Source organism: Falco punctatus (genome assembly GCF_963210335.1).
Source record: "Falco punctatus genome assembly, chromosome: 5".
Taxonomy (NCBI): Eukaryota; Metazoa; Chordata; class Aves; order Falconiformes; family Falconidae; genus Falco; species Falco punctatus.
This window is the reverse complement of record NC_137584.1, coordinates 90,788,066-90,815,056: the sequence shown is the minus strand read 5'-3', so window position 1 is coordinate 90,815,056 and position 26,991 is coordinate 90,788,066. Positions and strand designations below refer to the sequence as shown.

General features: G+C 46.7%; 1 long non-coding RNA gene across 2 annotated transcripts in view; it reads left to right on the top strand.

Moving 5' to 3' along the window:
• Positions 1-26,991, top strand: part of LOC308064711 — a 59,280-nt gene that overhangs the window by 9,289 nt on the left and 23,000 nt on the right. The window contains exon 1 of one of the 2 annotated variants that reach the window (XR_013928497.1): positions 1-26,991. This exon is cut by the window's left edge and continues 9,289 nt beyond it. This is a non-coding gene — a long non-coding RNA (uncharacterized lncRNA). The other variant, XR_013928498.1, reaches the window with a different exon arrangement.

Sequence of the window (26,991 nt, the reverse complement as noted above, 5' to 3'; positions counted from 1 at the left end):
GGCTGGCTTATTTTTGTGAAGAGTAGACACCTAGTGTAGCCACATTTTCAGTCCTGTGTGTGATCAGGGTCCTGACAGCATAGGCACTCTGCTGAAGTGGATTAAACATGTGTTTTATCTTTTTCAGGTAAGGAAGAGATATAACCTTTCATGTGAAACAAGCCATATAACTTCACTAGGCGCTTCTGCAGTGAGCTTTATAACTCCTAATGGAATGAGAGCTTGTTTCTTGTCCAGTCTTGATTTGACTGGGATCAGCATGCACTTAAAAGCTTTGCTGGGTCTAGGCTGATAAATACTTTTCATGTAGGAGTGCTGCAGAAAGGATAATGACCCTAAGAGTCTGGGTAGCAGCAAAGGCTTCAGCCTGCTCCCTTTGAGCCTCAACTTGTCTTGCTTTGACATTAGTAGGTTGTCAAGGTGTAGACTTTAGCTGAAGTAATCAGATTTGTTTGTGTGTGTTTTGGTCCTCACCCCCAGCCCTTTTTGCGTATGTGTAAGTGCCTTTCTAGTCCAGGGCACTTCAGAGAAATTGTGATTTAAAAATCATTTGCTAACTACACCTGAATTTTCAGTCATAACTTTAATCAAATTTAAGTGCTGTTCAGTTGGCTGATGTTCAGGCTTTTGGGCTGATTAATTTCACATACTGCCTTCTGGAATCTGCAATACTCCATTGCATGGGCAAATACTGGCCCGGCATATGCAAATGGCAAGGGATCCAGCTGCTCTGAGGCTCCCAACTAGAGATGCCTTAAAAAGAGATGGTTGTCAGAGTGCCTCCACTTTCTGAAATGGAAGTTATTCTTGGGTTTTACCGAGGCATTGAGGCTTTTAAAAGCCACTACTTGACTTTAGAAAACTCATTGATCACAAATGCAGTTCCATGTTGTCCTCCTAGTATTATTCATCTTAATTACGGCAATGGGTTATATTCAGGCAGTGCTGGAATAAAGGGACTAATATCCCGTGCAGGTGCAGCTTGGTAACTTGCTTGCAGAAGATACCCAAGATGTGCAAGTACATGGTGCTCAGCGTGGCACAGCTGGCAGTGCTGTACATGGTGTGCCTCTATGTTAAGGTATGCTGGAGGCATTCCTTACCTGGCATCGATCTACAATTGTGCTTTTGCAGTAATCCCTTATGCACACCACCAGTGTGCTCAGAGTGGTTTCCTTCCTGGAGGACCAAGGTTGAAGTCATGCAGGAGTGCTCCCGATTGTGCTGGTAACAACGTCCTCCAGCGATTAGTGCCCTACTCACAGGCATGCCTGTGACCCACAACTGAGTACAAGCCAAATCACTGGCATATGTTATGTAGATAGAAGGTCCCAGAACTGTAGCACATCATATGTCAAATCAACCCCTGCGCTTCCCCTCTTTATGCCATGCCAGGGGGTGTTGTAGATGCACAGTCGTGATCCAGCTGTGGTACTTAAGGATGCTGATAATAGAGAGTGCACTGGGACATACACGCAGAAATAATTTAGACCAGATGCCAGCAAAAAAGCCCATGGGTAACTCAAACAGGCCTGCTCACTTCAGTCTGCCTGTTTGTTTGGGTGTGGATTTGCAAAAACCCACCCCACAGCAGTGTGACCAGAGCAACACTGCCAAGGCACTTTCAAAGGACACTTCCTCCGTCCTTTGTGGAAGTGGTGAGGACTTTCTCAATCCCATAGTGAGAAGCCAAGAATCAAAGTCAGTGGTTTTATTTTTGCTTTTTGGATGGAGTTCATTCTCACTGCATGATTCTTTGTAGCCTCAGGGAAATTTTCTGGTAAATGTTACGTGTCAGTGGCCTGAAACATGAAGTCTGAGCAATGTGGGGTTTAAAACATAAGGGACAAAGCAGTTGCTTAAAATTTTGGTCCATGACAAAGTTGGTAAATTTTTCTCTCTGATCATGTTGGACTTGATGATCTCAAAGGTCTTTTCCAACCTAAATGAGTCTATGATGCTATGTAACTTTTAAGAGGAGAGTGGGAAATAGAAGTTGACTATTAAACAGTTTAATGCAAAAATCACTCAACACTTGTTTTTCTAAGCTTGAAACCAGGAAAAAGTGTTCTGCTCAGTGTTTCTACCATGTCTATAGACAGGGTGAAATGTCTGCAGTCTTGAGAGAAAGCCAGTAAATTTGGCAGGTTTCCAGTCTTTACTAAGTCACGTGTCTCCATTGCTTGTGATCTTCAGACACTTCTATACATGGTCCCTTGGAGCATCACTGTTTTCAGCAGCTAGACACAATCATATGCAAAGGTTGCACAGGAAATTCACGTTGGTTTTCCATTTGATCTTACAGGTTGACTTTGACAATCTCTCAAAACAGAGGACAACATAGAAAAACAGTGTTTTCCAGATAATCAGCTATGCAGATTGGCACAGCTTCCTGGTTTGTAAAGGCACGATGACAGGTTATGCCAGCGTGGAGGTGGGTATAACTGTAGCTGTAACTATAACTTCTAATTCTGGTGTACTTTGTTGTCCTTGCCATAGATTGTAGTGAGGATGCAATAAGACTCAACTTCTTTGATTTGTGCAAATAGGACCAGACTGAAGTATGAAGAATTCTCGTCTCTGCAGCTATTAAAGTGATAGAAATACAGTTTCTCAAGTACTATGTACAGTGGACAGTTTCTGACATATTGAGATGTCTCCAAAACTCGACTGATATCTATATCTGTAAGGTGTCTGTGTCTTGTCTTTTTTTTTTTTTTTTTTCAAGTATCTTTCAGGAGATGTCTTATTATATATCTGTCATACACCAAGCCAAAGTAGGAGCAACTGTTAATTTTGAGGTAAAATTCTGATCCTGCTGAGAGCAAGAGAAGTTTTGTTGACAGGAGCCAGATTTTTGGCTGGTTTCTTTAAACTGTTATCTACAGCATGCTTCACAGTTTGTATTTTGAGCATGTCCCAAAGCTTGCTCGGTGAGAGGCTGTAATTCATACAGCTGGAGCCTGAATGAGCCTTTGGTCACCAGCTACAGTTACTCTTTCTGTCTGTTCTGCATCACTTCAGACACTAGTAGCCAATGTAACCGACAGATCCAAAGGGTGCTCGCTATTGTTGTGGCAGTGCAGTTCAGTGGTTAGCGTGCAGGACAAGAAGCATACTGTCTTCCACACACAGCATTACATCTTGGTGATTTTGTTATTAGTGTTTTGTGGGGTAAGATTGCATTTATAGTAAGTTGAAAACTTCATCCTGAAATACAAGCCCATACATGGTCTAGGTGGCTTTTCAACTCAATCCAATAAAACAGAGTTTATCTCCTGTCTGATACTTTTAGCAGAAATTATTCAAAAATACTGTTTTAGACAGCCCTGTGACTCTTCACTCTTACCACTGTAGGAACTGGGTATAGAAGTAGGCTTGTTGATTTGTGCAGCTGAATATTTCGTTGCCAGAGTTCAAAGGCTCTTACAGAATGTTCTGGCCAGTTTCAAAACTGGCTGCCTCCACTAGAAATTCAGAGTAACTTCACTGACTTAAAAAATCTGCTGCTGCCTTTGGCTGAGGGGTTTTCACTTCAAGCTACATGATTTTTCTCGGCTGTTTTTCTGAAGCTGGGTATTTTATAATTGTTGGGCTCATCCCGCAATGATCTTGGCCTTCTTCTAAAGGGCAGATATAATTTGGGTCCCTCTGCAGTGACAGCTGTGAAAGATTAATTGCGTATTCTTGTCAGGAGCTCAGTTACTTTGTTGGCCAGTGCATTTAGAAAGCTGCTGTCAGCCCAGCTGATTCATTTCAATAGGATATCTTGAGTTTTTCCATTGCTGCTCTTATTTATTTTATACCTGCATGTTGGGTAGTGTCTCAGTGTAAACAGTGACCTCCAGCACAGCTATTTCTTCTGCCTTTTTCTAACCCAAATTATACTTCAGTATAAATACCAATTGTTTTAGACATTGTTTGGCTTGGTTGCGACCTTTTTATTTGATTGTTCCCTCTGCTTGCTGGGTCTGTCAGAGACCTACTCTTTCTCTAGGCATCTCTCTCTGGATATCCTTAAGGCATTTTATATTATTTCTTCTGGCAATTTATTCTCCTGGATTTTTTCTTTAATAACTCTTTCTCATTTTTCCTGTCAAAGTCTGCTCCTTTGTATTAAAGACACATGAGCTCAGTTTACGATGCCTGAAATACTGTTTTAACCCTAAAACTCACCCCGTGCTATACTACTGGAAATTATTACAACTTTTCTGTACCTTTACTTTAAAGATCCCATTGAACTCAGGCAGGCATGTGTGGCGTTTTTCTAGCAGGAGAATGTTTATTTAATCCCTGTATAGAGAAGCAGAGTGAAATTCTAGATCCATTCAAATCAGTGGGGCTTTCCCTGGGCTCCAGCTGAGCTGTGCCTTAATGATCAGGTTTGTGGTCTGTAGTCAGTCTTTCAGCGAGGAGAGATGGAAAGCAAAAGCAGGATTTTCACTCCTGTACTCTGGGATGAGAGTCCGAGACCAGGGGCAGCATGCTACAGCAAGAGGTAGCTTGGAGAACCAGGTTTTCTTCCTGGTTCTTGAACTGGCCGCCAAGATACTTATATTTGTTTTAGCATTTGCTTGGATGTAAAATAATAAAGTTCCTCAGCAGCACGGTACTACTTGGGTGCATAGTTTTGCTGGTGTATTGCAATTGTATTCAAAGTTCTAGAGGGGCATGTCTATCTGGGACACGCTAAGCCCATAAAGGAACAGATAAGCTTAAGCTGCGTGTTTATTCAGGTGCTTAAATGCCTTGCCTGGATGGGGCCTTAATTTATTCCCTGTGAATTGCGGTGGTGTGTCCCAGTGGAAGTCATCTGGTTTGGTGACAAGCCTGGCTTATTCTCCCAGCAGAGAATTTTGCTGAAAGAAGGTGGGTTAAAACGGTTTCCCTCTGTTCCCGTCCCTAGCTGAAGAGCAGTTTAAACAGCAAAAACTGTCAAGAGTGCTTATTTGGAGAAGCAACGTTGGAAGCTGAAGATAAGAGCATTTATCTTCATGTCAAAACTACTCAGTGTCTTTGATGGATTCCCAACACGCTTTTACAAGGAGCTTAGACGGGAGACGCTGGAATGCAAGGAGTCCAGGGGGTGGTGTTTATCCTGCCAAAACATGGCATACATCAAGTCAATTACACGGTGTAAGCATATTTCCCCCCATCACCAGCCAGTGTTGTAAGCTCGAAGAAAATATGTTCTCCTAGGCACTAGAGAAGCCTCCTCCCTTTAGATGCTGATTTAATGTGAAATGTATATTAAAGGGGAGAGAGAGAAAAAGAGAGAAGGGGGAGTCTCGTATGTTCTGCAGCAGATTGCCACATTGATCTTGTCATTTAGGCAAACACAGCTGGGCCTGAGGCTATGAGTCTGTGGGATGTGCTGTATTTCTGTCATGAATTGTCAGCCTCAGAGAAGCACAGGAGAAAGAGAGGCTCCATAACAGCAGAAAATGCAGTAGTAACGGGACCAGCAAGCCATTTAAGAGCAAATCAAAGCAGTTGCCATTTTGGATTCTGCTCACCTTCAACAGCTAGAAATGTGCTTTGCCCTTGCCTCCTCCCCCGGTGAAGCGATGATGGGAAGAGGCAAGACGTGAGGGAAGGACTGGTGTTTTTACCGAGGCTGCTCCCGTCCGTGCTGCTTGGTGGAGGTTAAGCTGTTCTGCATGGCTAATGGTATCTGCGGGTCCCAGAGGAGCCCTCAGCCCCTGGTACCCCTCGTGCCATGGCTTGCCAAGCCCTCCCCAGTGCCACCTCTGTCCCAGCTCCTCCAGGACGATTTCTCCTCTGAGCTTGCACCCCGTAATTACAACCTGTGTTACCATCACTGATGGCTAGTTTGGGATCTGATGGGATCATTCTCAGGTTCTCAGGGATGTAATCCCGCATCAGAAACTTTCCTGGAATAGTTCTGGTCCATCAGGAATGCGGCTTATAAACCTGTTTTTTTGAAGGGCTGCTCTGGAAGGCATTGTGCTGTGGTTAGGGACCACCACGAGGTAGCTGGCGCAGCTTCCACCAGAAGGTTCAATCAAACAGGTGTGTTGGCAAACTCGTCCTAATTAATAGCAGGCCTTGGGCATCCCTCTGCCTGAATGTCTGTACCATGCTGTCTGGAGTGATGTCAGCACCTTGGGATACTTGTGCTTCTCCTGAGCAGAGCAAGGACACTAGAGAGCGCCCTGTATTTGCAGATTTTGACTTGGGAAGCTCAATCTGAGGCTGAGTGCTCCCTCAGGGGAGGAGTGGCAGAGCTGTTCTCGGGACCCAGCCTGGGCTTGCTGGGGTGCGCCGCTGGGAAGGCTTGTGTGTGGAGAGGTTGGTTCCCTCCAGATCTGCGTGGCTGCGGATGCACTGCAGCTCCGCGTCTCCTCCAGCGAGCTGTGTGTCTCTGGGGGAGAGAAGGCAGTTTTGTTGTCAGGAGGAAATCCCCTTGGTCTCATTGCTAGTAGAGGAGATGCACTTGAACGAGCAGACCCTCCCAGCCTTCCGTGCAAACCCTCTGTCACATCATCCTTAACATAGCAGCCCAGAGAGGGTACCAGGGTACCCCTGCCTGTCCAGCAATCTCCTGTCTTAACAACGTTCTCAGAGCAGACTAGGGTGAAGTGTCTCAGGAGGTGCCCTTGAGGTTCCTTCGCAGGAGGATTGCCATTGCTTTTGAGCTCACACTTTCCAGTCCTCGTGAAGAAAGCATTTAATTTTCAAGTACTTCAATACCTAAACAATGTTTAATATTTTAGTGTGTTTGAATGGCTAAGTCATTTCTTTAAGAGCAGGCTAGAACCGGACTGTTTTGCTGTTCTTTATTCCCACTCCTCAAATGACATAGGCTCTGTGTGGGCTCTACCCCCTTCCTTGTGGGACGGTGGGAAGCTCATGACCATTCCAGCAGTGCTGGAGAATAACTGTCCTTGCTGTTATACCATGTACTGTGCTGTATCTTCTCCCATCACCCAAGGTCTCCTGAAGCTCCTCTCTACCCTGCCTTGGTAGGGAAGCAGTCTACATGGCATCATGCTCCTCTTAATCACCAATCATGCGATGGCGATGACTAAACTTGCGTTACAATGAGCTGGCTTTTTTTTTCCTCCCCAGTGAAATGTTTCTTGCAGAAAAAATGAGGCTTCACTAAACTCTAATTTCTCTTTCAGAAGATGCCCATCTCCATGTATTCAGAAGTACTTTTTCAAAGAAAACTTCAGAGGGTTTTTTTTTTTAAGGGAGTAGATATGTAGATTTTTAAGTGATATGTAGATATTTCAGAATTTTAAGTGTGCTATTTTTAGCCTCCTTTTCTTGTGCTACTAAGGCTAAAAGGCTAAATTAAGTCTTGTAATTATTTTTCCTATCTCATCTTTTTCATTGTTTTGTGGATGTTTTATTATCTTGCCATTTCTGAAAACATTTCACACTGGGAAAGCTCAAAAATAGTAAAAGAGAAAGAAAATGGTAGAAAAGGAAAAAAAGGTGGTAGTGAAAAATGTTTAGGAGGAAATGTTTTTATTGCACTTGCCAGCAGGAGGAAAAAGTAGAGGAAATAAATTCTTTTTCCTCATAAAAACTCTTACTGATGTAGATGTTTAGAAGTTTAATTGAAGAAAAAATCATATTTGGGCATGTCTGAACGGATACAATTTTTCCTGCCCTGTTTTAACCTTCCTCAGTTCTCCTTGGCATCACTGCTAGTCCCCTCTGCCCCTCAGGCCATGTCAGAGGCATCTGGAAGGAGCAGATAAGAAGGAGCCTTGGGGGGTGCAGCCCGGGAGCAGCAGGGCCGTGCTGGAGGGCAGGAGGCAGCGTCTGCTTTGGGGGAGCTGGGTGGGCAGGAGGAGCTGCTGTGTGCTTGGAGGGGCGACTTTCCAGGGGGAAGCCATCGGGGCGGGGGGGGAGGCTGTGCCTGTGTGATGGCAAGACAATAAAAGGTCTAGGCTGGCATTGACCGGGCAGGCAGTGTGCCTGGCATATTGACCGGGCGGTGTGCCTGGCATTGACCGGGCAGGCGGTGTGCCTGGCAGCTGGCAGAGGATTACTGGCTGCAGGAGTAACCTTCCAGGAAGTGCTGTCGAGAGATTTTATCTTTTCATTTGGAGAATGTTGTCTATGCAAATACCTGAGCACATGGAAGAAAACAACCCTGGGCACAGGGCTCCTGAAATGAAGAAAAACGAGCCCTAAGTTAGAAAAATGGGTCAAAGCACTTGGGCCCAGAAACTCTAACCCCGTTAGAGTTCAGTGGAGGTATTGGAAGCAGCTTCAAAGATTCCTTCCCACTCCTTAGGGCAGTGGTTGAGACACTGGTGGGAAGCATGAAGTGCCTCTCTGAGGGCTCAGTCTCCTGTTAGGTGCCCTGTGTTATCTGTGCTATATCAGCAAATAATTGCTAATCAGACAGAAACACCCTCAGACTTCACACTCAGCGCTTGGCGAACAGTTCGCTGGGTGCCCCTTTGCACTTACACGTGGCAGGTAAGAGTGCAGATATGAACTGCGCTTACACATAGCAGATACGAATTGCATTACTCTGATGTCTTATACTGTCTGTCCGTTCTTTACCCTAAAAAGCGGTGGTAAGGGTTGAGCAGTTCTGATCAAATTTGGTCAAGGGGGAAAGTCTGAAGAATATTTTTTCTTGCAAATCAGTGTCAAGAGTAAAATCAGTGTCAGAGTAGGAGAGGCCCATAGGAGTGCGATCCCTACGAAGGGCAGCCCCGTGTCTGGTCTGAGGAAGTCTGGAACCCTGCAACTTATGGCTTCTTTACCTAAGGAGCAGTAGTAGGAATAAAGGTAATAGGAAGGAGCTGGAAGGCTTTGTGATGGGAATACTGCCAAACTGCAAATATTCTATAAATGTAATGGCTGGAGGAGTAAGGCATATAGGATATAAACCTCCAGAAAACCAGATTTCATGGCTCTGTTGCTCAGAGAACAACATGTTTACTGGGAATTTTGGATTAAAACTGGATTTCTCCATCAACGACTGTGATCAGCGTGTGCTATGTTCTAAGTGGGCAGGCGACTTCTGCCTGCGTTAAATTAAGGAGTGCAGTGTTATGAATAGTTTCCTTACTCAGGATGGCATTACTCCAAGCCTCAAGGTAATTTATATCTCAGGTAGGCATGCTGTAGTTTAACAAGGCTAAATATGGAGAAATGAGAGCCTGATGTGGAACCATATGCTCTGTAAGCAACAGCAGAGTTTATGAAGGATAGTTCAATATTCTTCATATTGTAGGAACAAGCATAAGCAGATTTTTTTTAATTGGATTTTGGGACAAAGCACAGCTGGTACAAAGCTTTAGCAGGAATTCAAATGCTGCTGCTTATTAGTGCAGCAAGTGATTATTTACAAGTCCTAGTTTTTTCTTTGCTGTTTAATACTCTGACAGCCACAGACCTACATAGCATTTTGCAAATGGAAGGTTTTTAGAGAAAATCAGCTGCTTGTTCTTACAGCCCCTCTAGAATTAAGGCATTTTACCAAGTCTCTGGAAGGTGCTTGGCAAGGCAGGAGAACTTACCCACAACTTGCTAGAGGTAATCTTGCATCTTCCTTGGCAAAGAATGGGTGGGAAGCAAGAGACAGACAGTGTGTAACTATCTGTCCGGTCAGTTTAAAAATAGCAAGTTGGAAAAAAAGTCACACACATGACTTAACCATTTTTCTTCTCTCTGCTTGGAGAACTGGGAAAAAGTGTATTTGACAAATGAGTTATCTCATCTGCCTCTCAGCAGAAGAAAACCTTTTTGAGCAAGAAAAGAGCCACCCTTTCCCAGTTACTCTGCAGTTCTTATTTTAGTGTTTTGGGAATAACGGTCATTTGGGGATTTTTTCAAGGGTTTGTTTTTTTTTTTTTTGTATTGGGTTTTATTTATTTTTTTTGTTTTAACAGAGAAGAAAGGAGGTAGCACATAGAGACATTAATTGATTGCTCCTTCTCTACTTCAGAATTGCTGGTGGAGAAAGAAAACCCAGCGATCATCCTTAGTGTACACAGGCTTCATAGTATTTGGCACAAGGCAGCACGCAAGATGAAAGTGTGTCTCTTGACAGCCAGCTTCGTACTGGCAGCCTTTACTCCAGGCAACAAATTAATCCACTCAACTGTGTTCTGCATAATTGTTGATACTGTCTTAATTGGTACCATACGTTTCTCCGTGTCGACATGTCCATCATGTTAATGTCTAGGGACTGTTGTTTCCTGCCGACTCGGGAACAGCACAGCCTGCTCCATCCTAACTGAACTCCTACCTAAGCAGCCTTAGTAAGAAATTTGACTTTATGGCAAAGGAAAAATGTAAAGCCATGTTGGGGCATGACTTAAAATTCATGGGGAAAAAAAAAGGGACTCCTCATTTCAGTAGCATTTGGAGATGAGCCAGCTCTTCAGGGCTTTTTAAAGGCAATCTGGTTCAGCAGAAGTCAAGTCTAAAGGCAAAGGAGCTTATTCTCCTGCTCCAAGGAAATCTGTGGCAGGGGCTGGCAAACATTTTCCAAGCGTTGTCACAGTGGGGTGTCCAGGGCAAGGCAGCTGCAGAGCTAATTGACCTCAGTGCACTGGTGGCTTTGCGGATTGGGATTAGCATTTTTAATTTTGCCCATTAATGAACTGGCAGCCAAGGCAGAGCCTGGAGTGCAAGTGCAGTGTGCTCTGCCCCCAGCTCCTCCGTAGGCTGTGGGCAGGAAGGTGCTGGGTGGTAGAGCTGGGTGCAGCCCAGGCTGGGATGACCATGCATAGTGTCAGCACCAGGCAAAGGAATCACTGATCCTTCCCTCCTGGTGGGGCAGGGTGGAGGCACTAGGGAGGGTTACTGGATGCAGTTGCCCGTGAAGAGGCAGCCTCTAAAAACCCCAAATCAGGCACTGAAATAAAAGGACACTTCCAACTCTCTCTGGCCATTTCCACATCTCCTAAATAAGAAGTACCACCATTCCTTCGTTTCACCAAGGAGTTCCGTGCTTACAGTCACTGAAGCTTGCAAGCAGTCAGGATCTCTAGGATAGGCATCTCACTGAGGGCTGTATGGAAAATGAATAGTTCTGCGTTCAGAGAAGTGCTGGAACCATGCACAGTATGTAAGGCACAAGCCAGCAAACCGAGTGCTAAAGAGCAAATGTTGAATTATTTTTTCAGTTAGTGCCACCTCTGGTAAGCATTGAAGTATCTGGGATGGAAAAAATGGCATGTGGTTATGAAATGTGAGGCTGTAGCATAAGGCAAATGTGCAGGGAAGGCAAATAATGTTTGCGTGTGTGACCTCCCTTCGGACACCTCTGTGTGCTAGGTTATAGACTTCACTTCCCCAGTGAAAGTGCTGTGTTACCGCCTGCACACATACACACACATGCTTTCTCATTTCCTCTTTCTGCTCCTACAGTTAATTGATATGAACTACACTTATTTACATCATTTTATATGCCATCATCTCTTGTTCAAGCTGTTGGCCAGTTTTAAGCAAAAATATGCAGAGATGAGGGAAAGAAGGCTTCTTCCCTGTCCTTTTGTAAAGCTGTCGGTGAATATTTAGGCTAGAGCTGGTGGTGTATGGTTGAAAAGCTCATTTAAGGGAGCAGCAAAACACATGGAAACACGTTTTGTGGAGGTTTTAAATTGTAATGTTGACATTTGGGTCTGGAGAAGAGAAAAGCAGGAGGGGATAAAGGAAGAAGTTTTGCATGGATTTTTTTCAAGCATAGCTAGAAAATACTGAGCCATCGTGTTTTCCATCGTGTTTTATTTAAGAGTCTTGGCATACTCAGAAACCTGTTTTTACATGTGGAGTGCAGTGGCAGTATTGGTAATCAATATGCCAAGAGAAATGTCATTCTTTTGAAAGCTGTGGGCTGCCTTGCCCTTCGTGGTTTCCAGGGACTGGTATTGGGAAATAAAAAAAAAAAAAAAAAAAAAAAAAAAAGCAAAAAGCTGCTTCAGCAAATCAGCATGAGACAGATGAAATGGCTGAACTAAAGGAAAATCTTTATGCAAAAAAAATGCTAAGTGAGACCTCCAAGCTATTTCTGGCATCTCTCTGTACACCTTTGGTGTGCCAAAGCACATTTGCAGTGCTGAGTGTCCTGTCTGATGCAACTTCAAGCTCAGAATCATGCAGTCCCACAACTTCCACCCCAAATCCTTTCTTATCCTCAACCCGAAGGATTTGGCTAACAGCTGGATGACCTTTTCTTCTTTCCTAAGTGTCTTGAGGCTTCCACCAGTTTAGTCACTGCAGATAGGTGCAGCTGAGAAATGCAACATTTCCAGGTAGCAGAGGGAGGTGCAGGTTGCATGCACAGAGGGTTTGTAATCACTAAACTGTCTTAATGAAAGAAATGGCCCAAGAGGGCCATCACACAGCAAGTGAGTGGGCTCAGCAGTTTGTCTCCTGCCTGGGTGGGAGCGGGGCAGGATCTGACCACAGCACTGCTGCTGCTTGTGCGGGGCAACCCCCTCCCTCTATTAGTGCTGGCAAAGTCCGTGCAAGTCATCGCTCTGGTCCCAGCGTGGGGGGGAACAGGAAAGCAGGTGGGAGCTGTGATCCCATGGCCACGATCACGCGTGTCTCCTGCGGGAGAGCCCTGCAGCACATCCCACCGGCTGTCACAAGTCCTGCGCTGCCTGAACGCTGTTTAAGCATCGCTTAGTGCTGACTTGCTTTAGCAGCTGATGGAATTGTGGTGTAAAGCAGTTCAAAACAGCGATCAAACTCGGGATGCCTGAGCTGCTGCTAGCAGGGACGAGGTGTTTCTGAAGGAAAAAACCCTACATGTTTATGATTATTTTAAGACACCTCCCCCAATGACTTTCTAAAGCAGTATCTGGGGAGCCTTTCAGATTTCCGTACTTGTCTTGTGTCCTTCAGTCTGCGACAACTCTGTAAAGAATCCTCAAAGATGTGATTTAAGTGTGTTTTTTCAGCACTTGAAGTGATTACATCATCTTGTAATATATATATAAAAAATCAAGTCATAGAAGTCTTCCATTTCATAATGTGTATCACCACAAGGGAGACTTGAACGCTGCATCTGCTGATCAGATGCATAGTACAGTGCTGCTCTGGTCCCTACTGCTTTAATTGCATGTGGTAGCAGGTTTTTTTAGGACGAAAGGTTTATATTGTCTTTTCCAATTGAAACTTCATTGAAGTTGAGTAAGGAATTGGAATTTGGGTAGGATATTGTATCTAATGTAGTTAGTTGAGCATTTGGAAAGATCAGTTAGGAACCTTGAATGATAAAAAACTGGGCTGCCTGATACTTCTAAATTAGACATTGCTTTTCATGAGAATTATCTTTTAAAATAGATTTCTACTATAAAATCATCAGCTGTTGTTTTTCGGTACTGTTCAGTTTAACCAAAATGCCATTGTTTTCTCCATTCCTTCTATGTTCCTCATAGTATTTGTTGCAATTTTCTGGGGAGAGAAAAGGTCACAAACAGATTTGGCTCAAACACTGCAGCAGCTTTTCGTTGCTTCTGCTTTTGACCAAGTCTAAATATTGCTTATTCCCAAAAGATGTCATTTCTGGAAATGGGAATGCTTTTCTGGGGCTAATGCTGGCTGAGGGAGGAATGGTGGTGTTTCCTTATCGCTTCTCATAAGCTGCAGTGGTGCCTGCTGGCTCTGCCGGTGACCTGAGAGCCTTCAGCCCTGCCTGTCAGCTCCCACCTTGCCCTCCATAAACACCCTCCGCCAGTCCACCCTTGCTCAGCTTGGGAAGGGAACAGTTCTAGTCCAAGCCAAACCCTTGTAAATCACATATTAAAAATGTTTTACAAGCCTGTGCACTAAATGGGAAACATGCACACAGGGTGCGTTGTTCACGTATGGCCGTAACTGAAGGCAGAAAGAGCAGGAAAAGGGGAGTGAGGCCATGTGAAAAGCCCAAGGGAAACAGTCCCCGGCTGGGCAGCTACATGGCCGTGGGCCCCTTCACAGGTTGCTGGCTGGCTGCTGCAGCTGCATTCAGCTCTCAGAAACATCTCTTAATTCCAATACATGTAAAGATGCCCAAAAAGCACCTAGGAGCCAGACAAATTCAAATCCCCGCTCTGTGAGCAAAGAGGCTGCTGACGGTAAGGAAGGGGAAAGGATCATCTTCCCCCAGTGGCCTGGGGCAGAGCAGGGTCCGGGTGGAGGGAGCAGAGGCTGCTGGAGGAGCAAGGGGAAAAGACAGAGGGCATCAGGAGGGATAAGGTGGGCTGTCTGCCAGGTCTGAGGGGTAGGGCTGCTTGGCAGGGAGCAACAAATAGGTGTGAGCCCCAGCGTCAGGGGGAAAATGTCCTGAGGGCTTGCTGCAGTGGCACAGTTTGGGACTTAAAGCCTGGGGATGGGTGTCCCAGCAGTTGCAGTCACCAAAGCAAGCAGCTGGGCTGCTGTGCCCCCGTGGCCAGAGACCTTGCACCCTGCAACTTAAATTAAGCTGGCATGGGCCTCAAGATGTTTGTACTTTCATCCTGGCCCAGCTAAACCTTGTCTACTTGCCTTTTTTTTTTTTTCCAAGCATGCTGACAAGACCAGGAGCTTGTTAAATGGGGGAAATAACCTTATATTTAACATAATTATAGTATTTTGAAGAAATGACTTGAAATAGTTTTAATGTTTAGCTGTAAAAATGGCTTTAATATTTTAGATGGGCTTTTATCCATCCACGTAAGTCTTTCTGTTTTCCCCCCGGTTAAGCTTGAACTTCATAAGTACCGATGATATGAAAAGATACAATTAAATAAATGTATCTAAAGAAATTAAGTACATTAGGATGCTGCCAAGGTTTGTGCTGGGCTTACCTCTCTTGCCTTTTCTTTAGTGTTGCATCTAGGCTCTCTTCCAAAAATTTTTACACCTCGCATAGCTTGCTTTGCCTGACTAAAGCTGTATCCCAGTGTAGAGTGCTCTTGGGTGTAGCCATGGGAGTTGGAACTGGTGATCCTCCTGCCAGAGGCTGTGCCCAGCTGGGGCGGTAACATCTGAAGATGCAAGGAGGTATGACATAAATGTAAGTTACGACTTTCAGAGCTAATTTGAACATCTCGTTGAAAGACAGAGCAGGGTGAGGGAGATCTAGGCTGCCTTTGGGGTGTTTTTGTCAGCTGATGGTGGTGCTGGCCACCCATGATCTTGCTGCTGAAGCATGTTTTTGGCAAGCAGTGGTTCTTTGGCTGTGCTGGTAGCCAACAGCGGGGGCTGTGCTTCTCACCAGGGAGGGTCTTTAGTAGGAGTTGCACTGAGAGAGGCAACTTGGGAGGTGTAACCTGCAGTTACTGGAGGCTCTCAGTGGTGACAGCTTGGGGACCTCAGCTCAGGATTTTCATTGACTTTGTTTTATGAAGGGTGTTTTTTTGGTTGTTAAATGGGTACTCAAGCCCCCATGTTCCCCAGGTGCGTGGAGGTCAGCAGGCTGCTGACTGCACCACCGGGCTGGGCACCCTGGGCTGTGAGGGGTGATTTCTAGGCAGATCTGCTGAGCTGTTTTACGCCCTGACGTCAAACTGCTGCTCTCTGATGTCTGCAGCTGCCTGGGACTGGGAGGGTAGTCAGCAAGATGGCTTCTTGTTGCCATATTTTGTCCTGTGTCCCCTTCAGGACTCAGCTGTTAGAGGCTGGAGTGCATGCAGGAGGGAGGTCTTGTTTGAAAAGGGTGTGCAAGGCAAGCAGAAGTGATCCGTCAGAGCTGGTGTGGCCCCCTTGTCTCAGTGCTGGCAAAAGCAGCCCTAACGGTGGGCACAGAGGAGCCTCCTTTACTGCAGCCCCCCCTTCACAGCTTCTGTGCCAGTGGTCTGAACTGTCGCCGTCTCCCGGTCTTTGCTTTGTGAAGCACCAAATTTCGGTCTGTTCTGTGGACTTCTATATTTGAGAAGATTAAGCTGGTCTTTAAAGTAACTTGTACCCCAGTTCAAGCCAGTTCCTAGGTCCGGTCACGTATTTCCTAGGTGTCAGTCAGCTGGAGACTCGGTCAGCCAGTGCAGTGGATCTGGTATCTGCGACAGCCAGTCGATGTGGATATACTGATACAGGAGGCGCGCAAGAAAAAAACAGTGACTAATATCTTGTTCAAAAGTGCCCTTTTGGGTAACTAAAGAATGACAGGATAACAGAGGCTGGTAGGAAGGAGTTTCTGCATGTCCCTGCTCCAACCTCTGCTCAACCCAGGTCCAACTGGATCTAGTTGCTCAGGGCTGTGTTTACTTGATGTTTGAACACCTCCCAAGAACAGGGGTCCCACCACCTCTCTGCCTCCCACTCCAATATTTGGCCACCCTCATGCTGAAAACAGTTTTCCTAATATCCAAGTGGATTTTCCCATCTTCCATCTTGTACACATTTGCTCCTTGTCCTTCCCCTGCACACCTCTGAGAGGGGTCTGGCTGTGTCTCCACCATAACCCTCCACCAGTATGGAGTGAACTGGGCACCTGGCCGATTTCTCAAAAGCAAAATGGGACGAGTAAATCGCTCTGTAAAGCCAGCCTGTATTCTGTGCATGAGGAGAGTGAGGTCATGCTGATGGTGACAGCACTTTGTGTTGGGAAGTTCATTACTAATTGTGTTATCTGGAATTTAATGCTCTCTTTGTGGTGTACTAAACAACTGCTGTTTAACAATGCAAAGCACTCCATCTCTGGGTTAAAGAATACCTCTGGCTTCTGTCTTTCATTAAATTTGTTCTGCTGTGTGTGCACAGCATTCCTTTCCACTTAGCCAGCCATCCTCCTAGTCTTCTAAGCAAACCAGGCCATAAAAATATTTACGTTTTTCTATAGCATTTGGTCCATAGACAGTCAAACAAGCATGGCACTGGCTAAGAAGTGGTGGGACTTGGATTCGGTGGAAGCGTTCCATCTTAAGCTGCAGCAGGCTGGCTTGCTTGCACCCGTCCTGTAGTGAGGAGATCTCACGCAGAAAGGTCTCTGTCATAATGAAACTTCTTTTCAGGCCCCAGAAAGCAGCAGTGTGTTGGAACTGCGTATCTAGATGTAACTCCAAGCAGCAGATCGCTGACAATGTCTTACTTGTAGGACTTGTAGGACTTACTCTTCTTCATTTTAAAGGCAGGCATGCTGTTCATTCAAGACGTGTTTGACACTGTTAAAGCCCCATACACAACAAGGAGATTACAGCAGATGCCCTCACCACTGCTTCAGGCTGCTAGGGATGGAGTTGGAGGCATCTCCTCTCCTGGGCCAGTCTTGATCCTCCCCCTGCTCCCCTGCACGCTGCTTACATCAGCTCTGTGATTGATGGTGCAGAATCTGGCCTTTGGGGCTTATCTTGCAGAGAAAGGTTGGTTGCTTCTCTGTGCGCGTTTGTTGTTCCCGTTGTTCGTACCCCGGGTGCGGAGCAGCCATGGCGGCTAGGGGCCAAGAGCGCTCAATGGGAGCCGCCAGGCTGCCGCACGGTTGCAACCCAGGGCACATGCTCCAGGCCTGCAGCATGGACTGCTCACCGATGCAGGGGTTTGCTGGAACTTACTGGATCCAGGTGTCCCAGTTCCACTGAGATTCAGTGAGATCCTGGCTCCAGGCGCTCTGTCATGTGTGCTATGCTGTTACCAGTGAGACTTAAGTAGCTACAGGGATTTTCCAGCATGCCTGGGCACCTCACTCCTGCTAATGTCAGCGTAATGTAGCAGCCTTGGCATGCTTGAAAATCCCATTAGACACTTACTGCAGCCCTGCTCAGCCAGACCCCTCAGCCAGGCTCCTCCGCTTTTCGGCTCTGCTGCAGTGGCCCTGGAGATAGAGGGAACAGGAATGCAGGAGTCAGGCCCCAGCGCTGCTGAACTGATACCGAGCTGTCCTGAAAGACAGTAAATCCTTCCAGATGCTAAGAAAACTAGCTTAGCTGTCTTACTCTGTCATAAGGCAAAACCCTGGACTGAGACTGAATTTTTATTGGTTTATGTGTTTTTATACTTATATATATGTGTATATTGCTGTAGCTAAGCACAGTATGCTACACTGTTGTGGCCACTGAAAAGTCAAGAAACAGTTTCTGTAAAAGCCACAATATATTGCCCTGTTCTACTGAATGGATGTAAGAATTTGATTTTATGTATCCTTTCACATTTGTATGTGTGTATAAATAGAAATATATGGTTCTAAAGACTCTTGTCTAACATTCCTGTGGACTCTTATCTGTCATTTCTATACACACTGTATGTATGATCTATCTATCTGTCTTCACAGTGTAGCTCTATTCATCTGGTATATATCAAGCATTTGTGGGGTTTACAGAAATATTTCTTTGGGTTTTGTTTTGGCACAGATACATGAAGTGACTTTCCAAGATGACCCTCCGAGGAGTGCACTGAAGAGCTCTGGAGAGCTTGAGCGTGGTACGTACAGAGCGGGGCACACCTCCGAACTGCTCTTTCCTACCTTGAGACAGCCCACTGAAGATGACATTTATGTTAAATAACTTCCTGCTGATGGCATTATTGCAGTAAATACTAAATGAATCTGATGTTGAATGCTTAGAGTCTTACCTTCCTTGATAACTTTATGTTAATATTACATTAATTATTCCTGACTTACAATGCTGTTGAATGTTGATAAAGGCTGAGTTGCTACTTGAAATGCTGATCCTGACAGTCCTGTGGCAGGCGCAAAAATGTGATTTCCAAGTCTTAGGGGAAAAGAGGGAATATATTACTACTTTTGATTAGAGGACTTCAGAAGAAACATATTCTAGTCACATATCATGGAGCACTCGCCTGAATCCCTCTTGCTTTCAGTAGCCGATGCCTTTGCACAAGACATGAAAGAAATATACACTTCACTTTTTTTTATTTAAAATTTTATGGTGCTTGCTGATGTGGAATCAGTCCGGCATGTATGAACAGTTCCTCACAAGAAAGATGCTATGTGTATGTGGAGCAGTGGGCAGTTTCTTCGCCTCTGAGAGCTGACACATGGGAGCAAAGCTTGCGGAGCAAACCCAGAGGGACCACTTCTCACTGCTGTCATCTTCCCTGCAATTTTGGATCTGAGCTTTTTGACTCCAAACTCTGTTATGGCCCATTTCTGCACACCTACTGTTTATCTCAGGTATCCCATGTGTAATGCTGCCATTTTCATGATGTAAGGAACAGGGGAGCTGTTTAGCAATGTTGAATGCGGCTGGACTGGGAAATCACAGTGCTTAATTTTCCAGTGAGTTAAGTGACATATTGGAAGAAAAGGGGTTTTGGACAAAATTAACAAAAGCACCTAAGTAGTTCAGGAAGCATCAGGCATAAATTATTGAAAAAAACCCGCTGTGGTGACCTCAGGTACTGCCTCTATCAGCTAGGGGCTCCTGCACAGGCAGATGCTCTTAGGAACACCCATCAAAGGCTGTATTAATGCAGCCTCCCATCAGCTGTGTTTAGCTGCTGTCCTCCAAAATCCCCTCCTCTTAGGTGCTGCAGGAGGAAATAAGCAGCTGTGACACTTCTCAGAACCTCCCCACACTCTGGATCACCTGTGTGGCAGGGGGAGGGACGAGGAAGGGAACAGAAATGTGCATAAAGTGGGATTTTGGGGAGTGGGGGGAACCTTCTTCCACTGTCCTGCACAAGCAACCACTCTTGGCCTTCACTGTAGGGAAAACATTCCGCCTCTCGGAGGATGTTTGAGGTTTCTGTTTGCTTGTTTATTTAAAGAGAAGGCATCTGGCACATGTACGCAAACATTAATGAGTCATTTCAAACATACTCAGCACTGCACTTGTGAGACTGGGATCTTCTGGCTAGAGGAAGAAATGTGGTGGAAGGAGAGCAGGCAGACTCTGAAGGACAGATTTTCAAGCATGAGGAGGGGAGACAAACCTGATCTTTCACCTCCCTCCTCTTCCCCCCTCACCACCACTCCCAGGAGCATTTCCCACCCTCCAAAACCCCTTGGTGGGAACTTTGAAATCTGAGTTAAAATGACTGTCTTTGAGGCTGCTGTGGCCTCCACAAAGAGCCCAACGCTTGCCGTGGGTCTCTCCAAGAAAAGCAGTTTATTTCCAGCACGGCGCGGGGCCACAAATAGACTTGCCGTGGGGAGGGAGAAGCGTGGGTTGGTCTAGCTCTGTCCTTTCCGCAGTGTCAGCTGGCAGCTGGAACCAGTCAAATCAATTAAAATTCATGTATATATGAGGAGTGAAGCTCTAAGAAGACTCAGCTGCTTTCTTGGAGATTTACAGGCAGCACAGCCGGCTGGGAAGCTCTGGCTGGAGCAGCGTTTGAAGGCCAGCAATGCTGGGGTCATACAGACTTCTGGAGTTTCTTTACAGGAGGCAATTTCCAAGTATAAATTACTCATTTGAATCTCCAGCAGTGTAATTCCAGTTTTGGGGACAAGAGTTCTTCCTGCTTCAGATTTCTCTAAGGAAAGGAGCTATAAGCCAAATCTCCCAACAGGAAAAGGTACTCTTATATTGGGTTGCACTTCCAACAGAAGCTGTATCAGTGGCAGTGTGATTATGTCGCGTTGGCTGGGCCAGGCATTCTCCTTCTGTAAAGCCCACACGCTCAAAGACTATTAGAACAAAACTTTTGTGCTGATACAAATACTTCGTTTTGTTTGCTGCTTGGTTTTGTCCATTCCTGCTTCTCAGCCTTTACCATAGAGAGGGAAAGAAGGACTAAGGAACTCCCGCACCCGGGGACATGTTTAAGAAATGGAGAGAGGACTGTGTGATCCGAGCATCTACTGAACTGTCCCGCAGGCACCCAGAAAGATGCTGTCTTCTGTTTCTTCCTTCTGCCTAGTGAACTCGTTTAGATTTGCTTTTTGTAGATGGTTGCTGAATCATGCACAGAAACTTTCATGGGAGGGAGAAAAGAGACTTCCTCAGGCAGTGCTCAGCAGTAAGGGGTGGTCAGACAGACTGCTGCTGCTGCAGGGAAGGCTCTGGGCATGCAGGGCCAGCACCCCTGTTTATGGAAGCAGTTTGCATTTGAGTAAGAACTATCACTTTTTTATTTATTCTCACTGTAGATTCTTTAGATAGATACGATTTATTTCCCTTTGCCTTTGGAAACAGCTGTGCCTATGTTGTGGGGAACAGCTTTACTGTGGCACAAACTGCATCGGCTCCAGAGACATTTCATGGCGCACCAGTGTGCACAAACACTTGCAGCTACCACGTGCAGGTGAACCCTTGGTGCCCCTCCATCTTTTGGCAGTGTCGGTTCCCTGTGGGCAGCTGGGTCCAGACTCCAAGATGCAAAGAAAAAGCAGCTGCTCCATCTGCCATGGCAGAACTTGGATGCCTCCCCAAGAGTGCTCCTGGATCTGTTCATCATGCCACAGGCTTTAGATGGAAGATGGCTTAATTTTGTCCAGGTTGTTTCATGCTTCTAAATACTGCGTGCTCTGGAGTGCTGTGTGGGTGGAAGGTTAGAACTGAACCATACAGAAGTGTATATGAAGGAGAGAGGAGCTACCTCCACTTCTCAATACAGTTAATAAGTTGGGAACCAGGGTGCCTGAAATGGGCCAATGCTGCAGGGAAGGATGTTGGTGGTCCTCTCTTTCAGTGCTGCTTGTGAGGCTGAAAAAGGGCCAGTGCTTGGGCAAGAGGGAGCAGGTGTCCAGCCCCAGAGCTAGAAATATAAGGGGTGAATAAAAGAATGGAAGAACAGGTGGAGTGGTTGCTGAAGGGGCCACAGAGTGTCCAGTGAAATGCATCTGCAGAGAAGGTCTGAGTTTTTGCATCTAGACTATGATAATTACTTTTTTGTGATTCTGACAGATGCCTGCAGAGGAGCAGAAACAAAAGACTGTGGTCTGACAGTGATTAATGCATTGTTAGCTGTGAGACTAAGAATTTTGGAAGTGGGTAAATAAGCCTTAGGCCAGGCTGTTGATTGTGTTTGAGAAAAGTGCAGAGGATTACAGCATGGGGGGAGCTGGGCTTCAGCACTTATTTACCACCGGCATCTACCATGTTTTGTTACTTGTGTGAAACCACCCTGTTCACGCAACAGGAGGAGAAATGGGCATGTGATTTCTGAAACAAAGCTCTGCCTTAAGCCTTGGTTATGCTGAAAAAGTGGCAAAAGGCACAGCCGGCCCCAGCCTGTGTTGCCCCGGCATCTTTGTGGGGTATGGAGGCGGCTGGACAACGGCTGCAGTTTGGTACCAGCATCCAGGATGCTGCGACACTGCAAAGCATCTGCGAAGGAGGGAAACAGCTCTTGCTGTATGTATTTGCAGCTGTGGGTAACTGTAAGGTAACTGATGCTCTGCTGCACTGCGTGGTCTGCTGGAGGGTGCTTGGGCACTGATCCAGGAAGGGCCCCGCAGCGGCTGAACGCCTGGCATCCCTGCTGGGGACCGGGGCTGCTGCCGGCCAGGCCGGCTTCTGCGTGGGAACTGCCGGGGGGCACCCCAGCCCACCGCTGGGCACCTTTCCCACCCCGGTGCGGGCTCCTGCTCCCCCTCCTCTCCCCCTGCCCTGGGGCTCCCCGCGGGGGGCTGTTGGGGAGCTCCTTGTGCCCCACCGGGTGGGTAGCAGAGAGGATGGGAGCTGCGCAGGGCAGCATGTGGGGTCGGGTGCTCCCAGGGAGAGCTTGATATCTTTTTTTTTCTTTTTTTCAGCAAAAGGCATTTCTTGGAGAGTGGTGACGTGTATCGCTGTGTTTCACCTGCAGGCTGTATCACAGTGTGCTTCTGCTGCAGCTCCCAGGCTGTCCCTGCTCGCATGGGGACAGCACTGCCACCCCGGGCAGCACTCAGGTGGGAGCTGCAGCGCAGTAGTTTGGACGGGAGCAGCTCTGGACAGGCTTGGGGGTGGGTTAACGGCCACCTAAGGAGACCGAGAGCTGAACCGGGAGACCGTGGGCAAGTTCAGGCACCTCCAGGGCTAGGCAGCAGCTGAACGGGAGGATGGAGCTCCCAGATTTCAGTTTTCAACCAAGCTGCCGAAATTCTGCCAAATCTTGCTTAAGGTGCCTATGGTATTTGCAGGTTTTGTTTTTATTTTAATGCCGCCAGCCTTTGATCTCCGTTGTTTGCATTCTGCTTGTGTAAAATGGGGTTACTTATGCTCAACCCTGTTTTGCACAGAGCACTGCTATCTCTGGGTGAATGTTCCTGTAGACAACCACAGCATTTAACATCCAGCGTCGCTCTGTGGTTCTGCCTAATTCTCGTATCAATTTCCAAGCTGCTTAATGGTGTGTCCTGGGTCTGAGGCGTTTGTCAGTGAGTTTTTGGAAGAGGGATTTGCCCAGGAGTGTATCTTCAAAGGGCTGGGGAAAAAGGATGGCTGTAAGTCTTCATACACCTTAATTATTATGGCGTGAACTGGGTGCACACATCCCTTCATCTCAAGCACCCAGTACGGCACAGGACCCATTGCTCTGCACTGTGTGCAGAACCAGTGCTGGAAGTGTTTGTTACAGTAGCAAACGGCCATCCTGTATTTGTCAATTTTCTTCTGGGTTTGAATGTAAATGCTTTAATCCTTTCAGTTCTTGGTATGAAAAGCTGTTGACAACCTGTGTCTGTCCCATGGAGGTGATGAGTATAGTGGTCTGATCCTGCTCTCCTGACTGCCTGCACTGAGGGCTCTCCTGGGCCTGTTGCAGCTCTCCTGCAGCCCCGACTCCCAGTTTCAGTCCCGAAGTGGTTTATTTCATTTGCCAGACATGTCCTCTGTACTCATGGTGTCACTCGCTGTGACTAGCACTGCTCTGTTCCTTCTCCAGAGCAACACAAAACGAACCAGCCTCCCCAAACCCCACTCCTCCCAGGCCAGGGCTCATTGCCCACAGGGCACCCAGCCTGTGCACCATCAAAAGGCTGCTCAGAACCTTCCAGGGCTGAGCTCCATGCCATGAAAATGGGGAGCCATGCTGCTGACCTGGTGTAAACTGGTTTAGCTCCATTGATGTTGATTCAGCTTATACAAGCCAAAAATATGGCTTAGAGTAAATGAATCACTCTGCTGAAATGTAATCAGCTCTGAAGCATACCTCTTGCATGGGGATGCTGAGAGGTGAAAGTTGCTTCTACCTTTTTTGGCTGATAATTCACAAATGAGCCACAACTCTGGCATGGGCGAAAGGCTGCAGTCTAACGCACGGTCACTGTTACCCGCTACAAAATGTCACCAGTTCTGGAGAGAGATGCAGCAGCTGTTCAGCAGAGTGTAGCCCAGGTGGCAGAGGTGGTCCTGTTGTTTATACAGCTCCGTAAACGAGCTCACTGCTTTGCAAAATAACAGCCCTTCCCTGAGCAGTTTCCGATGCAATTTGCTCCAGAGCGAAGCGGGACTGGGCTGCTGTGAGCCCGACGATGTTGCAAGGAAAGTCCTGGCCACTGAGGGCCACAGGAGCAAGCCCTGCAAGACGGACAGTGCAGTGTCACCAATGGGGTCACAAATGCATGGCAGTGCATCAGAGAGGAGGCAGGCAAGTGTAGGGTAGGGGGAAGAAGTTATCCTCAATGTAGCTCCATCCCTTTAAAGTCTATTTTCTTTCTGTCCTCGGTGGCTTTGTGACATGTCCCCAGAGGGTGAAGCTCGCCTTTCCTGTTGCTTCTTTGCAGGGAAGGCAAGGAAAAGAAGAATTGCTCCACCTTACAGCTGCAGGCATGAGGTGTGGATGTTAAAGGCCAGATCTGAAACAGATTTAGGCCTGCACAAAACGAGATGCCCCAAGATAGGTTTCCTCACGGGGGCCAGAGCTGCTGTGGCTGAACAGCTGTCCCGGAGGAACCTGCTGTGCTGCAGGAAGGTGCTGCCCAGGACAGTAACATTTCTGTTGCTAGAGATAAGATAACATTTTTCAGATTCCCCTGGATTCAAGGTGTTGTGACATCTGGTCACATCCATTTTTAATTTGTTTGGGTTTTTTTTCTTTTTTGGAATTGGGTCTTTTCTCAGAGGGAGCGCAGCCTGCAGGTGCCAGGCTTTTCTTGCAGCTGGAGTGTAGGGCTGCAGGATCACGGGCCCCCAACTCCGCACCAAAAGGGGGAAGGAGATGAAGCAGGAGGGAGGCAGGCTGCTAGGCACTGCTAACCTGGCTTTCCCCGGGGTTGTTCACGTCTGCAGTCACAGGGTTTTTCCAATGTGAAACGTATCAGCAGCTGCACTAGCTGGTGGGGCAGGAGCAAGCATTGCCAGGGCTACGAAACTGCACCCTGGAAAGAGCTGCTGTGATCTGAAAGTGGAGTTTATTAACTCCAGATTTTTACAGTGTAGCTGGCACACCAACAATATGGTCCGAACACAAAGAATCACTCACAGATATAAATCAGGGGAAGGCATATCCAAAGGCTCCTGCTTGCCTGAGTCACACAGAGCCGCTGTGCCAAGCACCAGCAGCCTGTAGCTGGGCCACGGGCACCGAGCGTGGGCCGTGCCGATTGCCTGATTAGCAAACCCACCGAGAATGGCAACTGCTTTGCTGGCCACAGAGCACAGGGGGCCTGGACAGTGGGCTTGTCCCTTACCTCGAGGCAAAGGCAGCGTGAGTGGAGGACGAGGAGGAGGTGAGCTATCGGTCCTGCGGGGCTCAGTTGAGGGGAGGCTTTAGGGAAGAGCTGAGGGATTTGCCCCTGACAGAGGAAGCAGCACAATAGCCATCACCGTCCCAGCAATCCCAAGCCTCTGCATGCTCTGAGGTGTTTAGAAATACCTTTACTATGTTATTTTGTCTCCAGGACTAAATGGAAAGGCTGGAAAGGTTACGGCTTGTGCTACACCTTAGCGTTGCTTGATGCTGTCTCTCAGCTGGAAATAACCATTCCTGGAGTTGCACCCGTAGGGTGAAAATGTGTGTGCAGCCTTTGTCTGCACTGGCACAGCATCAGCCTTCCCGTGGGGGTCAGAGTCAGATCCCTCACCTCGCCTTGCAGTGGGCTTGCACTTGCCCTGCTGGCTGGGGGCTTAAAGGTTTTCTAGCTATGCTTGGAAGAGAACCTTTAATTTTATGCTGTGTCCTTAAGAAAGATTTAGGAGAGGGTTGGATATAGCGGTGACAGCTGACAGGACGGGGAGCACAGCAAACGGATTTGCAAGCAGCTCTCTTGCTCTGCTCCTCCTGTGTGATATGTCTCTCACTCTTCAACCGCCCTGCAAACGCTGCTTGAGCTCATTAGCACATGCAGGGTTTCTAGGAGTTAAATGAGTAATTCTGGTGGTTTTTTTTTTTTTTTTTTTCTTTGAACAGGTGAAAGGCCATATATTGGGGACTGACGCTGGGTCAGAGCTGGAAGTGGAACTTCGAAAACAAAGCTTTTTGCCTCCAAAACGGTGCTGCAAGCTCGTCCCTCAGCCTTATACTCAGGTAAGAGCTCTATGACTGTTGAGCACTGATGAAATTTTCTTGCTGCTGCTAAATACAGTAGGACTCAGGTACATGAGTTCTGCTGTTCAAGTCTGTCTTGAACTTCCTACTTCACATGTCTTTTCTAATACCTGATCATCTTGAACCTTCCCATTTTGCTTGTAGCATAAACTTTTCATGGGGGCACTTTCCTGTTTGCCCCCACCCAGTAGATCATGGTATTAATCTTTGATTGGAACCTTGTTGGTATTTCTGCAGAGTAAATAGAGTTATCAAATATATTCAGAACTTAAAATTCAGGCGGGAGCAGCTTGTGTGGGTGCAGGGCTGTGCGTAGCAGAGAGGCAGAATAAAAGGTTTTTTGTGTTGCAAGACAAACTTTCCAAAAAAATGAAGGCTTTGCCACATGTTTTCTGTAACTGGCCAAATAAAATATGTTTTAAAGCATTCAGGGTCAGAGAAATAACTTAGGCTCTGGGCTTAGCATTTTTTCTTCCTCACAATAGCTTCCGCTGAATGATAATCTTTAAAACTTTAAATGTGGGGGGCCAGATCCTGACCCCCGTTGCATCTGCTCTGCACTGCTGCAGAAAATGCAGAGCAGGCAGAAAGTTAGCTTAGCTGGATTGCTGGAGATCACCCTGACCCAGTTTGTCCCCTCTGGTGCAGGAGGCTGGGCGCTGTGGCCAGAGCACGGCAGAAGGAGAATTTGTTGTGATACTCCTGTGTGTG